We start from the raw sequence: 16,314 nt of genomic DNA, 5'->3' as shown, positions 1-16,314 counted from the left end.
AGTTAATATTTTGATTTAAAAATGTTATTTAATTACAATTGGTTTGGTCCTGGTTTGATCTTGATCAGACCACTAAATCTTGTAGTGTCTTCAATAAATCGGTACTTAGACCACTAAATCTTGAATAGTGTCTTCAATGGTTGGTCGATTTCTAATTGAAGGTTATTATCTATGTTCACGCAATGGATTTATCGAACGGGACAAATTCAAAAGCTTTTAGCAATTTGAACTTGACTGGTTCATGTAAGGAAAGGAAAGTCAGCCAGATTTGAAACACAGCCAAAACCGGAACATATAAATAATGATGACTTCAAAAATTAAACTACAGAATTGAAAGACAATGCTTTGAATTGAAAAGTCGGCTTGGAAGTAAATTGCTTTGAAATAAAACTAGCAACAGACCCGTGCTAAGCACGGGCCCGTGCGGAGCACGGGCAATTCCTTAAATCGTGATTTATGCGTCACAACGTAGTTACAATATTATTTACATTGAGAAATAAGAAAAAAATTAATGATAAAGATGAAGATAATAATAAAATCATTGAAATAGTTGTTATTAAATATTATAAAGTGGTAGACTAAAAATATGTGAAAATATTATAAATGATAAAATCACAATAATGATAGCGGAGACGTTAATAAGCCCCGTGATTTTTATATATCATTGAAAAATATTTGTAATTTTTTTAGCATTTATTTATCATTGAAAAATATTTTTATATGAATTTATAAACAATAAATATGTATATCATGCAAGATATTGTTATATCAAATTCTAATTAGTATATTATAATTACTCCCACTATTATTTAGAAGATACAATTAGGCATGGCAATGGGGCGGGTGGGGACAAGTTTTACATTCCCCGTCCCCATACCCTACTACCATATACTTACCCGCTACCCTACCCATATCCAATGGGGATAAGAAATCGAATCTCATCTCCGTCTCCAACGGGTTCGGGTATCCCCACCCCATCCCCGCAATGGATAATATTCTTTTATTAAAACAGAGGTATTTTCTACCTCACACACAATGTTGCAATGCATTATCTTGCAAAGAAACGACGACGATAGTCGATAGATCATGGCTATGGTGATGGAGAATAGAGAGAACTATGAGAAGTGAGTGTCACCTGATAGACTGAGACTCTGATTGTGTGACTGAAATGATTTATGGTTTGAGTTTGTTTTAATATAAAAGGGGGCAATAAAATGATTTTCTACATTCAGGACAAATTTGGGTATGAGTTCAGAGTGGGTATACCTATATCCTCGTTACTAATCCCGTACCCGTGTTTTGAAATCAGGGAAAACTCAAACAGAGTCAAAGCGGGGAAAAACCCGTCAAATTGAGTTTGGTTCGGATGAGTCCTCGCGGGTATGGGTTTTGTTGTCATGCCTAGATACAATACATAAAAAAAAAAATCAATTTAACTAATTATTATGTGACTGATTGTTGTCCCATGTATGATTTGTACAACAATATTGGTTAATGTCTAATTAATTAGAGAGTAATGTTTGTCTTGTGTTTTTTTTATAGTCATTCTTTGAAAGGATATAATGATTAATAATGAATAACTATTAAAGATAATAATTTTATAATATGACATTAAGATAAACCAAAAAATGTATGAAAATCATTTATACAAAAGAAATAATCTTGAAGATGTGTAAATTTATGTAAAGTAGTTGTATTTCTCATAATAAATACTAACCCGTGTATAATTTATAAATGAGAAAGATTTTGTAACTCTCTCAAAGTTATCTTATTTGTGATCATTCAATTGGATATAATTGATTAAATTTAGATGTAAAAATATGTATAAGTGAGAAATAGTCCTATGCTTTTTTTTTTTGTCAAAAATAATTCTTGTCTTTTTTCTTTTTTATTTACTCTTTTTTTTCCCGTGTTTTTTTAAGTATTGGTTTAAAATGTTTTTCCTATATTTTTTATATTATTCATAAGTGAAATGTATTTATTAATGTTTTTTATTAGAAACACACGATGAGATAAAATCACATGTACATTATAAAGTTTATTTTTAGTAAATGTAAATTAAATATATGAAAAATTTGTTACGAATTAAAAAAAACGACATTCAATAATTTATAGATTTTTTTATCATGATAAAAACCACCTCTTTAAAAAAAATTAGGACCCGTTTTGTTACAAATTAAAATAAAAGTGATTTTGATATCTATTAATTAAGAGAATTTATAAAAATAAATCATGATTTATTTTGTTTGGTTATTGTAACTAAAATCACATGTTTTTGTTACAAAATTAACTATAAAAAAATGGTTTTTTTTTTGTTACAAAATTATATCAACTTTAATAATTAGAGAAATATTAACTTTAATAATTAGAGAAAGATAATAGATTGTAAATTGTTTTTAACTCTTTAGATATTTAGAAGTTGAATTATATAAAAATTTATTTTGATTGGGATTAAGATTAAGTTTGTTTGTTCTTTAAAAAAAGATTAAGTTAGAGTGTTATCAAGTGAGTTTGTTTTTAAGAGAGAAAATATAGGGGGAGGTTGAAGCAAAAGACACAAAAGGATATAATTTTAATGACGACTCAAAAAATTAAGAAGGGGTAAGATTGTATTTTTGGTATACATTAAGTTTCATAATTAGAGAATAAATATTAGGAAATAAAAGATTAAGTTTGTTTGTTATATAAAAAAAGATTAAGTTAGTGTGTTTTATCGAGTGAGTTTGTTTTAATTTGTTTTTAAAAGAGAAAAAATAGAGGGAGGTTGAAACAAAAGACACAAAAGGATATAATTTTGATGACGTGTCAAAAAATTAAGAAGGGGTAAGATTGTATTTTTGATAGACATTAAGTTTCATAATTAGAGAATAGATAATAGAAATTGAAAGAATTTAAAGATGATTTAAGGTATACTTATTGTTGTGAAAATCTTGATCCTTGTTCTTGTGTAAGAACTCTTATTTATAGAAAACATAAACTAAGTAACTGTCAATAGAACGTGTGTCTAATGTCGGCACTTATTCTTACTTAATTTTTATTTATCTTTGTCAACTGGTATTCTTATGAATTGCTATTTTAAATTTTAATAGCATACCACATACATATGAGCATGTTCTGCACTTCCTGGATTTGAGGGAGAACGCCTTGTGACTCAACATGTATACATAATACATTGATATTGTTTTTGTTGGCCCTTCCGTCGTCAAACTTGTAGTTCGGTTTTGATCAGAACATGAAAAAAATATTGAATCAATTTAATTAGTTTGGTTCTTTCACTCCTAGATACAAAGTCATTCTCTCTCCAACTGACTGATTGTGTGTAGTCAGTGATGATAGACATAAGAGTTGTCGGGCTTCAAACACAAACATGGAAATAAGTATTTCAATTTAAATTTCAATGTTCTTGGTTTTTATCTCTTTCTTTCAATCAAATTAATACTTACGTTGGATGTATTTTATACTATATGTTTGATTCGTGTCAAAATATCACCACTCTTTTAAGTTTGTTTGATCCTTCAAGTCTTTATAGTTCCACATATTAACGATATGCCATTTATTCAAAAGAGTATGATTTAGAAACAACTTGCAATGTGGACCAAAAGTGAGGAACTGAAGCTCAATTTGGAGGAAACTTCATCAAACACCAGAAGATTATCCACCAATAACAATTGAAGCTTTCGCAGACGACCATTTTGGTGCTGTCCCTCCATCAACAAATGCCAAACATGCTACATTTTTCTTTATATTAACCAACAAATTGGTTTCATGAATAGTCCACTGCACACCCCCTCAAAGCAAAAGATCAATTCTTGGTGCAAAATTTTCAATGCTAGTTGAGTCAAAACATGCCTCAAATGGTGCCACCGATAGGGATGGCAATACGGGCCAGCCCGCCCCGTTTAGGCCCAGCCCGCTATTAGCCCGTCAAAAACGGGGTGGGGCGGGCCAACTTGAGGGGGTGGACTCAAACTCACACCCCGCCCCGCCTAAAGGCGGACTAGCGGGCTGGCGGGTTGGCCCGTCTATTTTTTAAAATATTTTTTTGTCGATTGTTATTAACAAATACATTGATGTTACAAAAACAATAAATTCAATATAATGACTCTAACAATAAATAAATCCACCATACATGATACATCCAACATAAAACAAATTACAAAATAAATCCAACACCATGAAATAAGTCTAAAAAAAATCAACCATAAAAATTCTACATAATTTGTTCAACGTCCCTAAGTTAATCATCGTTTAGGTAATATAACACATCATGGCTTCAGAAAAGAAGAAAGGAATAAATTAAAAGATCAACGCATACATAAGTTCACTTAACACAAACAACAACTAAGATAAATGAGCAACAAAGCTTACCTTAATCTCAAGTGAGTCAGAGTAAATCAGACCAAGAGTAGAGAGCGAAAGAGAGAGAGAGGACAAGTTTGAGTCTGGGATGAAAGTTTTATAATGCATTGGTGAATCGGTTTTTTTTCTAGGGGTAGTGGACTAGTGGTGAATCAGTTATCACTTATCAAAGAGTGTGGGACAAATTGAGGTTGGGTTGGGTATCATTTGGCCCAATTGTTTATGGGGTGTGTAAATTAAAAATTCGGTCACTAATAGTAAAAAAAGAAAGGTTAATAAGCCTGCGGGCCAGCCCGCCCCACCCCGCTATGACCCGCTTTTTCAGCGGGCTGAACAGGGGAGGGCCAACTAGAGAGACGGGCTCAAAATCTCACCCCAGCCAGCCTAAAATGACGGGTTAAACGGGCTGGTCCGACGGGCCGGGCCCATTTTGCCACCCCTAGCCACTGACTCCACTTCTCGAGCTTTCTATCCGAAGCCTTCTTGAAAGGACCCAAGGTGCTAATTTTTGTGCCACCATTTTCTCGTGGAATCAATGGCACCATTTTGAGGCATGTTTTGACTCAACTAGAAATTAGCGCCCCAATTCGATACTCTCTTTTACCCGCCAGATATTCATATTTTAAACAATGACAACTTTAGACTTTTTGGCACTCTTTCTTTCTGGCACAGAATAGACATACATACATACATACATACACGGGAAAACCAGAAACCCAAAACCACTCTCTTCATTAAGGTATACTATACCTTAAACCTTCATTCTTCTTCCTTGTCCTCTTCTTCTTAGATCTCATATTACTGTTGATGTTGTTTTTGCAGGTACCAAAACCACGCGACCTTTTCGCTCTCTGGTACACCTTTCATGTTCATGTTGTTGTTGTTTTTGCATGCATCTTCATGTTATTCACTTTGTAAAATTTTTGCTTGTGTTCTTTTCTATGTTCGTGAAATTTTTACTTTTTGTGTTCTCTTGTGCTCTATGTTCACGCTTGAGTTTTTTTTTTTTTTTTGCTTTCTGAGAAAATGATCATGATTTCTTTGTGTTTTGAGATTTCAAGCTTTTTGTTCATCACTTTTATGGTACGCTTGTCTCAGGTTTAAAAAAATTGATTTTGTGTCAATAGATTCTAGAGATTAAAAAAACGATCTGAAACAAACACCTTTTATTTTAGAGTCAAAAATGATTTTTTTAAACAAACACTTGAAAATGACAAAAGTGTTTTTTTATAATAAAAATAGATTTTTTTAATAAAATATAAAATATATGAAACAAACAGAGCCTTAGTATTTTCAGTTATGATTTCAACAATTTTGCTTTGGGTTTGAGTTTTGACCATAGATGATTTCAGACTTTTATTGATTGAGTTCTATTTAGAAATTTCATTCTTATTCAGTGATCTACTATCCAACATATTTTTTTTAATCTATCACACATTCCTTTTATTGATTATTTTCTTATTCAAGTGGAGGTTATATAGAGTTTGATGAAAATGACAATCGATCTGCTGAGATTTATCACTATAATTTTTATTGGAATTAATCACATTAAAACTCCCTTTACATTTTAGACATTTTATATGTTGTGTGGGTTTCTGTGTATGATATATGTTTGGCTTTTTCGATGGCTTTGGGAAGGTTATTAAAACACAACACCTTGATTCATATAAAATATAGGTATTCAAGCATGCAAGGAAGTTCACAGTTTGCGAATCCTTTGTTTGTGAGTGCAGGTTTGGGAATTCCAAGTGTAAGTACCTGTAGCTTTGAAAATTGGAAATTAATTGTCGTTTTATATAATTTACTTTCATTAAAAGATTATCTTGTTACAGGATTTAGGAGAAGAAAGTGTTGGTAGCAACAACCTAGACGGGGGACAATGTAATGCAGATGTCGTTGAAAATGCATACTTAGATGAACGTTCACTGGATGAATCTAATGAAGATGTACATGTTTTTTGGGATGGAATTCACGCATCTGAAGTCAATCCGATTGTTATAAAAGATATGGCAGATATACTGAAGATTGACATTGAAAACTTTTGTTTAGATGATGTGGAAAGGTATGAGTTTGTTAGGTTGGAGGTTGCCTACATGTTTTACTCTTGGTTTGCTAGAATGTCTGGATTTTCAGTTCGTAAGGGGCAAGTTGTTATGGATCACAAAGGTGAAATTCTTCAGCAAACTTTTGTTTGTTCATGTCAAGGATACAGGGAGGATAGGGGACTAAATATGGAAACCCAAAAGCACGAGCGAAAAATTGAAACAAGATGTGGGTGTAACGCAAAATTTTGAGTCCATTTAGATATTTTGTCAAGGCATTGGTATGTTACTGGATTTGAAATTGATCACAATCATGATTTGCTTGGTGGTGCTTTGTGTGGATTGCTACCGGCGTATAGAAAAATGACTCAGGCTGACATGTTTTCCGATGCATGTGGTGCAGTTAAGTATCTTCGAGGTCTTTGCACCAAAGACCCTCGTATGTTTGTGAGACACTGTTTTGACAATGATAGGAGGCTGGAGTGTTTGTTATGGTGTGACGGTGAAAGTCGTATGAACTATGAGATATTTGGAGATGTTTTGACCTTTGATGCAACATATCGGAAAAACAAGTACAATTGGCCGTTTGTTGTGTTTCTTGGGGTTAATCACCATAATCAGACCATTGTTTTTGCGACTGGCATAGTAATACGGGAGACTAAAGAAACAAATGCATGGTTGTTGGAACCAGTGGCGTATCCAGGACCCTGGACCAGGGGGTGCGAATTATTTAATTTTAATTAATTATTATTATCATCAAATATATATATATATATATATATATATATATATATATATATATATATATATCCTCTAAAAAAATATAATTAATAAATAAAAAATAAAAAAATAAAAAATTAAATATATTATTAGCCAGGGCCGTCCCTATGAAACTGGAGGCTCGTCCCTAGTAAAAATAGTATAAATAAAAACAACAAATAAATCATTAGACACTACAACTAAAGTTTTTTTTTTCTTCAAAAAAAACTAAAGTTATGTTTAGTTTTTTCAGGTTATACAATAATATTGCGCTAGCCTATTGGAAACTATAATTTTAGCAAGCTACTACAACTACGAAACACTGGTCTGATTCCTTCAATTGTAAATTTTAATTATGCTTCTAATAAAAATGTTATGATGATAGCACAAAAAGCAAAAAAAATATAAGCAGCGTTGTTAGTATACATCACAGAGTGGTTAATGTCATTTAATACTACAACATAGTAAGTGTTGGGTTTGAGATATGAGTGGTCAGAGTGCTACTCAATTGTCAAGGTGCAAAGATGAAAAGCCAGGGTGTGCAGAGTGCAAAATACCTATGGTGATACATGAAATTTACCAAAATCCAGGGTGTGCAGGTGCACACCCTCACCTATAGCCAGCTCCGCCCCTGGTTGGAACAATTCCTGATTGCAATGAATGGTAAGCCTCCTTTATCCGTTATAACTGATGGTGACCTTGCAATGAAAAGTTCCATTAAAAAAATCTTCCCTACAGCCCATCACAGATTGTGTGCTTGGCATCTGCTAAAGAATGCACCAACCAACATTGGGATTCCCGATTTTTTGCCTTATCTTAAAAAATGCATGCTGACTGACATTGAGGTTAATAAATTTGAAGAGTTGTGGTCTGAGATGGTTCAAAAGTTTGGGTTACAAGACAACACTTGGATCAATGAAATGTATGAAAAGAAGAAAATGTGGGCGACTGCTCACATTAGAGGAAGTTTTTTTGCTGGTATAAGAACCACATGTTGTTGTGACGCACTCCATAGCCACATCAAACAATATGTGCATTCTCAGATAAATATGACTGATTTTGTTCAACAATTTCATAAATGTCTAACATATTTTCGGTTTAGGGAAATTAAATCTGATTTCCTATCAAAATATGGTCAATCAATGATGCATACTAGTTTGCAATCACTAGAGAAATCGGCATCAATTCAGTTCACAAAGGAGATATTTGTCATGTTTCGGTCTCTTATGAAAAGATCAATGCTTCTTAGAATTACAGAATGCCACGAAATGTCAACGTGGTATATTTTCACAGTTACAAAATTTGTGGTTGTGTTGGCGTGTAACATACTGTCAAGAACCAATTGATCTGAAATGCTCATGTTTTAGAATGGAATCATTTGGATTGCCATGTCATCATATTCTAGTTGTGCTATTGTATCTTGATTTTGATGATCTTCCAAAGTGCTTGATTATGCCAAGGTGGTCCAAGTTTGCTTGCATCAGTCACATCAATGTTGGGCAGACACAATCTCCAATGACAACCGAAGATGAAATTCAGGAACAAGGGGATGCGTACAACTCTGAGAATGATCATGTAAGTGAATGTTTAATATCTGTAGTTGGAGGCTTAGTATTTTAATTATACTTGATTGATATTATTAATTTGTCTGGTATTTGTGCATGTTGTGTATCTATCCATTTTGTAGGACATGTCGAGTCAAGAATGAACGAATACCAATTCTGTTATGGAAATATTGTTATGAAAATCACTCTCTGTAAGCCATTTTGTTATTTGAAATTGTTCTTTACATGGATTTCATATGATGTAGATTAATTTTTACTAATTGTAGCCAAATTTTTGTGTTGCAGATGAGTTGATGTGATGAATATGCTTTGGAGTGAATGTTTGTTTTAATCATTTTATTTTATAAAGTAGACTTCAACCAACTATTTGAATTTGTCGTTGTTTGTGTGTGACCACTGACCAATATGGTTTGGTGTTTTTGTCAAAAAATATGGTTTGGTGTTTATGTAATTTGTTTGTCAATTTGAACCCATTTGTTGGGAGATTTATCCGGCTTTGTATGACAGTAATGTTTTCTTGTGTGATTACCTAAAATGTGGTATTTAGGCTATGTTTGGTAACGTTAAGCTACCTTATAACTTATTGAATTAGCTTATAAACTTGTTTGAACAAATAAGACGTGTTTGGTAAACAAGCTTTTCATACCAGCTTATAACTTTTCTTAAGATGATATTTAAAGTAGTGTTTGAGCTTATAACTTACAGATTTTTATAGTTTCTTTCTTTTTAAACCCTTGATTTATTTTATTATTTTTATAAAATAAAATAGCATCCCCCCTCAAAACAAAAACAAAAAAAACTGCCTACGTTGTTCACTTTGTAGGAAAAAACCGATTGTATTTTGTATGTCGGATGCACTCTTTTTTTGGTTAAGTAGCTTAGTGGCTGGAGTTCACACATTTTAAACGTGGAGAAGTGGGGTGTCTGGGGTTTGAACCCCAGCCCCCATATATATTATGCAATGTTCATATCAGATGAGATAAACTCACGAGGACTCGGGTGCACTCTTGCCTTGTTTATTTTTAATTTTTTAGAGCATTTTTTTTTATAGATAGATTGATAAAGAGCATGTATCTCTTTTAGTTGATACGGGACCGGGCACTTGGAATGCCCACTTGAAAGGCCAAAAAATGTCACTCTGGATAAACTTAAGAAATTGGTCGGCGCATCATCCTGAAATTTAAAGCACCATTTATCTGTTGATTGCTAAGATACATTATGATGAATGTAGAGTGTTGTTAACTTATTCTTTTTAGGGTTTGTCTAACATGTGCAATTCTTTCTAGGGTTTGTCTAACATGTGCAACATTGCACATGTTTTTTTTTTTTTGAAAGTAACATTGCACATGTTAAAACAACTAATAGTAGTAATTTTTTCTTCGAAAACAACAATTATTTATTCAAAAGTTTTATATTTAATATTAAATGTACAAATTCCAATACAAAATTTCTCTTTTAAACTTCTTAACATGTGCACATGTGCAAATTTGCATATGATAGAAAAACACTTCTTTCTAAATAGGACTTGACTCCCTTTGACAAAAAATTCAAGTTATCAATAAGATGAGTTTACTTGAAGTTTGTGGTTTGTTGATAATCATAAAACTAACGTAGTTATGAATATTGTATTATTTAATTAGAATCTATGGGACCTTGGTTCAAATCGGTTCTTGCAAAAGTGTTATTCTTAATATTAAGTAGCTATGAATATTATATCATTCAATAATTCTTGATAGAACTCATATATGAGAGAAAAATATAGAAAAGGAGCAAATAGAAGAGAGCTCAAAGGAAGGATCATCCTCAGGCTTCAAAAACTTCTTTCACAGATATGTGGAAGATACCATCTCTCATGATATGGATATTCAATCATGTGCCTCAAGAGTAATATTGGAGAAAAATTTGTGGAACTTCAACATGGAGACCGCATATATGCAAATAGTAGGTCTTTGCCTCTTTCAACTCTTATTGACATGCTAAAGCTGGGAAAGATGGTGCAGAAACTGGAGAACTACGACCTACACTATTTTATATCTTCGGGGAAGATGCTAGTCCTAAAGTGAAGAACTTCTTTAAGTTTGTCTTGTACAAACTTCATGGTGGTGAGAGTAAAGGCCATAGTGGAATCTTGAAGCTGGTGAACAATATTGCGCAAGAGCTTCTCAAACATATACTGAATGACAATAATGATATGACGAGGAGAGCCCATCAGCAGCATATGCTACATCAACTAAGCAAAACATTGTCAATAGTGGAATTCTACTAATTGGTTTTCAAACTAGAATTTTCGAAGAAGCTTATGGAGCTTTTCGATATGCCATACATGCTATAATTGCATGGAAATATGTAGTTACCAATCGAAAGAAACTTCATAGGCAGGTTAGACTCAGATGCCAATGCTCTATTCTAGTGACTACAATGTTGATGCTCCTTTTATGATAGTGATACAACTTATGTTTGTTTGCAAGTACTTTTATGAGTTTGAGACAATAAGTGTTGCAAAAAGAAATATGTATTTTACCCCTTGTTATAATATGTAGCATATGATTTTTCTAACAAAAAATTAATAATGTGTAGCATGTGAACAACAGAGTTCATGTATCATGTGAAAGGTAAGCCATCTATAGTATTTCCCTATGTCAAGATCACCCATAAAGATATACAACTTTGAATTATAAACAAAACTGGATGATGTAATCAAAAGATTGAAATGGAGATTGCACAATTGTGTTGCATCTGAATGATCACAGGATCTTTCCTTTCCACAAATTTATCAACAAACTTAAGCCTTTACATATAACAAAAAGTGCTAGTGATCTTCAAGAAAGGGAGACGTCGGGTACCTCAGGTCAATCATCCAGTACTATAACAAATGTTAAACCTACAGATGTCAAAAACAAATATATAAGTATACGCATCACCTTGGAGAAAATAATGACAAAAAATTCAAACAGAAGTCTAAGCCACATTTGCAACAAAAAATAATTTTGACATCACACCAAAATCATATATCGATATAACCCTTTGGAAGCCAGCAGAAACTATAGAAAAGATAGCATCACAAGAAGAAAAAAATTTCTTAAACCCTTTGCACATGTGTATGCATGTTTGTATGTGCAAGATAAATTTAGGATATTGATAACTTTAGGCCCTTAAGTTATTGATTGAAAAACATGATTACAACATATTTTTTATTTTTTTTTAAATTTGAACATAGTATAAATTGTAAGGGTAAATATTTCTTCTGTGAAAACAAACCATCAAAGCAGATACATGTGCAGGTGTGCTCTTTAGAAAAGGTGTTAGGGTGGAGAGAGAGAAAGAAAGAAACCTTGCGTTAGGGACAAAAAGCCCTACGATACGTCTGTTGTTATCTGATGTAGTTTCCACACGAACAACGCGTAGCCTCTTAAGCATTTGTTGGGACTGTACATATTTTTATTTGCATGATAAAATGTCTATTATAATGCTCTAATGAGTACACAATCAACCAGAGGCTCAACAAAATCAGCACATTTTTCATTAAAAAGAAAGTTTCTCAGCTCCAAAGTTACTAAAAAAGTTGGTTGTCATACTATATCACAACAAAAGCTATCTACTACGATTTCCACACAATATGATCAGATATAGAGGATATCATAAAGTGACAAGTAGATACATCATAAGCAAATTGATAATTTTAGCATCTGCAAAATATGTTCTTTCTCATGAATGTTTTATGAGTTGGTGAAATACCTTCTCAGAAATCGCCTTCAATACATTTCCCCAAAATTCATCATAATTTCTTGGCCTCAAATATAAGCAAAAGTCACCAAATTCAACTCTATTGAATAGTTACACAACAAGGACGACAAAAACTAGAAATGATACCTTTCAAATGCTAAGGTGAAATGTATGCAATTGGTGAAATGTATGCAGCAATGGACAATGCCACTACGCGCCACTATATGGGATTAACTACTATGCAACTGATATGTATTAATATAGAGAGATCCATGATCCTTGAAAATGATACAATAACAATTTTGTTCCAATGTGAAAATTCTAACCAAGATTTCTAAAAGAGATATCAAAGCCAACATATTTTCCATAACTCACATTGGAAGCGAAACAGGTTCCACTAAAATATATTTTGTTTATCAAGCATGTACATACATCCACATCCTTTAGAAAAACATAAAAACTAGGTTAATTAAACCTTTTTAAATAAATAAAAAAACTTATCAATGATAACAGCACTGATCATACATGAAAACTTGTAAAATCAAAAATAACTTGACTGCACCATATATTATGTCCTAATGGTTTTCCAAGTGCAAAGACAAATCCACCTAACAACTTGACAAAAATTATTAGCTGATTAAAGACAAGATAGATACTAAGAAAAACAAATCAGGGATCAAGTAGCAGCTATTTGACTATCAGTCACCTGACTCTCGGCCGTCTGACTCTTGGATGAACCAAAAAGTTCGGAGATTTTGCCATGCTTCCTGATATGGTGAGGACACTTGTAAAATAGATATTTGGCCTCTGAAAGTCTACCTTCTTGAAATAAGGATTCAAAATTTTGAAGGTAAACTGTATGGGATGGGTAATTTTTTAAACTCAACACCCTCAGGAATTCTGCAGCATCCTCCATGGTCCCAAACTTCGAAATATGTGACACAAATGGTTCATGGTATGGAGGGTATTGTTTAGACTTCATCAAACGAAGAAGGTTGAGTGCCTCCTCAAACTTTCTGACTCCTAATAGACTATCAATCAGTTTCTTGAATGTAGCTTGTCGTGGACATGTACGACACTTGGCAGATATCTCTAGAAGCAACTTGTATGCACCATCGACTCTCTTTTGCTTAAGAAAACCATCAACCAGAACTTCCAACAATTCAGCATCTGCATCATTAGTTTCAATCATCATATAGAGACTAAGTAACGCATCGTCTAGTTTGCCGGCATCACAGTACCATTGGATCAAGATGGTCCAAGTCTTGATATCAACCCATATATTGTTAGCTTGCATATCATCAATTACCTTAAGTGCTTCTTCAAACCTACCCGTCTTGCAAAGTCCAAAAATAAGTTGATTGTAGGTGATGTTATCTGGCTCGTAGCCAGCATTTTTCATGGTCTCGACAATCTTTTCAGCTTCATCAAATTTCCCAGCACTTGTCAAAGACCTATGAATACCATCATAGACTGCCTTGGAAAGAGTATACCCTGCTGACTCGAATTTCTTAGCTACCCTGAAAACTAAATCCAAATCTGGCTTATCGCTTGCAGATATGCTCTTTAAAAGCATAATGCAATCCAGAACTGATGGCTTATATGAACTATCCATCATATGCTCATAAAGCTTGACAGCATCCTCCATCATCTTATTCTTTTGAAGCTGCCTCGATATCTTAATGTAAGTATCAAGATCCAATTTATGACCGACACTCTTCATCTCCTCAAGAATATTCCAAAACTCTTCAATTGACTCCACTCTAGGAAGAACTCTAGCAACTGCATTATAAGTAACTGTATTCCGTTGATAACTAGATTGCTTCCCAACCCAATGAAAAAACTTATAAGCCTTTAAAGGACTATCTCGAAGCTCTTTCATGACCCTAATCACGAAATTATCCGAAAGCTGAATTTTAACCTTCTCCAGTTCATTCTCAACCTTATCATCCCAATGAGACCCTGAAATAATGCCAACCACCTTTTTAACAACATTCTGCATTGCATTTTGCTCAACCATCCCTTTATAGAAATGTGAAAGCGCAAGAACATCACTCTTCAACTTCTCCCTTTTTAAACTCGTCGAAATCGTCAAATGTGTCTCTTCATCTAAATAAAACCCTTTTTCCTTCATAGCCCTAAGAACAATCCAAAACTCTTTCATATTCTTATTACTAGCTAGAACCCTAAGAACCAAAGCTATAAAGCGAAGAACTAGCCATAAACCACTCTTTCTCACTGACCCAGTTGAAAAAGGTAAAAACTTTAAGTGGGTTTTTATCCAATCGCTTCAAAACATAAACAAGAGTTTCATGGGTCAATGATTCACGACATGCTTCCAACTCTTTCTCTAACTCTTGAGACCAATCATTGGTAAAAACACGCTCTAAAATCATGTTGGGTTTTGAAGAAAAATAGTGTTTTTGATGATTGTTGTGAAAACATAACAAATCTTTGGATCGATGATTCAAAAGAGGGAGTGAAAAAGAGGAAGAAGAAAAGTGAGAAACCTGGTTCTGGTTCCGAGCTGCGAGAACTCGTGATGATGATTTGAGGTATATGAGGGACGAGGTCGTTGCTTTCATTTTGTTTCGGGTGTGCGACACACATGTTGTGTTTTTTGAAGGGTTTAAGGTTGAACGATGTGTTTTGTTTTGTGGTAATACTAAATTTACTTTAAATTTATATTGTATATATCAAATCAAATAACTTAAATATTGACTTACTAACTTAATTCTCCGTGCTTAGCAAGAGTATCGAGCTATGAAGCCTGGATACGAGATACGATACGAACACGATATTGCACCGATACGTCGATACAGAAAAATTTCATAAATCAAGATACGATACGATTGTGATACGTTAATAACAAAAATTATATAATTACATGTACAATATAATATGGAAATATATTAACAAACACAAGAAACCAGTCATAGGCTCGTAGCACATCAACATAAATATAAATAATATTGACGATTAAGAGAGTGATGATTAGTCAATTACATACACAATATACCCCAAAAAGAGCACCATCACTGCTATACTATATCCAAGAGGAATATTGCTAGTGTTATACTATATGGATCCAAAAAAGAAGCACTATGTCCAAAAAAGAACACATGATCAGTACTCAAGAGTTAAGTTATTTTAGTTAATATTAATTGTGTCAATCTCCTCTCTTCCATTCCCATCATCAAGATACAAATCAACTTCCAAATTCGGTTCATCCAAAGACAACTCTGTTAACTCAATTCCAACACCATCAAGCAGTTCATGCGCATCTCCATTAACGTCCCACATTCCAGAAATCAAAATAATATAAAAAAACACATGTATTCTTGCGTATGGGACCACACAGATGTATCATTCGCGTATCTAGGATGTATCGAAAAAGTATCGGATAATTATTTAAAAATAAAAATAAAAATAAAATTTAATCTTTGGATACTCTTCTGATACGTATCGGGAAGTATCGTGCAGGATACACATGGGATACGATACGTCATCTATTTTGAAGTATCGGTGCTTCACACGTATTTGATAAAGACGGAGACTAGTTTGAAATATTAATAAAGTCAGTGATTTAAAATATTAAAAAAGTCAGGGACTAATTTGAGAATGACCTGCGAAGACATGAAATAGTTTGGTGGTTTACTCTTTCATACTACTAAAATAGAATAATCCCTTTAAAAATAAAAATAAAAAGAAGGGGAATTAGTCACTTTAGTCTCTGAATAGGAAATGAGTAGTCACTTTAGTCCCTGAATGCAGAGAAATTGCAAAACAGTCCCTGAATGTAGACTCTGTTGGTCAATTTCAAGGACTAAAGTGACTAACAAAGTCTACATTCAAGGATTAAATTG

The 16,314-nt window shown here is 33.2% G+C and overlaps 3 pseudogenes; 2 read left to right on the top strand and 1 right to left on the bottom strand.

Annotated features, from left to right (window-relative positions):
* The first annotated feature begins 6,046 nt into the window (after window positions 1-6,046).
* Window positions 6,047-8,780, top strand: LOC146948703 (protein FAR1-RELATED SEQUENCE 5-like; annotated as a pseudogene).
* A 1,508-nt stretch (window positions 8,781-10,288) lies between these two features.
* On the top strand, window positions 10,289-11,265 carry LOC146948702 (metacaspase-5-like; annotated as a pseudogene).
* A 1,749-nt stretch (window positions 11,266-13,014) lies between these two features.
* Window positions 13,015-15,033, bottom strand: LOC146948701 (pentatricopeptide repeat-containing protein At3g48250, chloroplastic pseudogene; annotated as a pseudogene).
* Between the last annotated feature and the right edge of the window lie 1,281 nt (window positions 15,034-16,314).

The sequence above is a fragment of the Medicago sativa genome, chromosome 2 (genome assembly GCF_051527215.1).
Source record: "Medicago sativa cultivar Bolivia chromosome 2, Bolivia_mono, whole genome shotgun sequence".
Taxonomy (NCBI): Eukaryota; Viridiplantae; Streptophyta; class Magnoliopsida; order Fabales; family Fabaceae; genus Medicago; species Medicago sativa.
The sequence above is the reverse complement of the archived record's forward strand: the minus strand, read 5'-3'. Positions and strand labels throughout refer to the sequence as shown.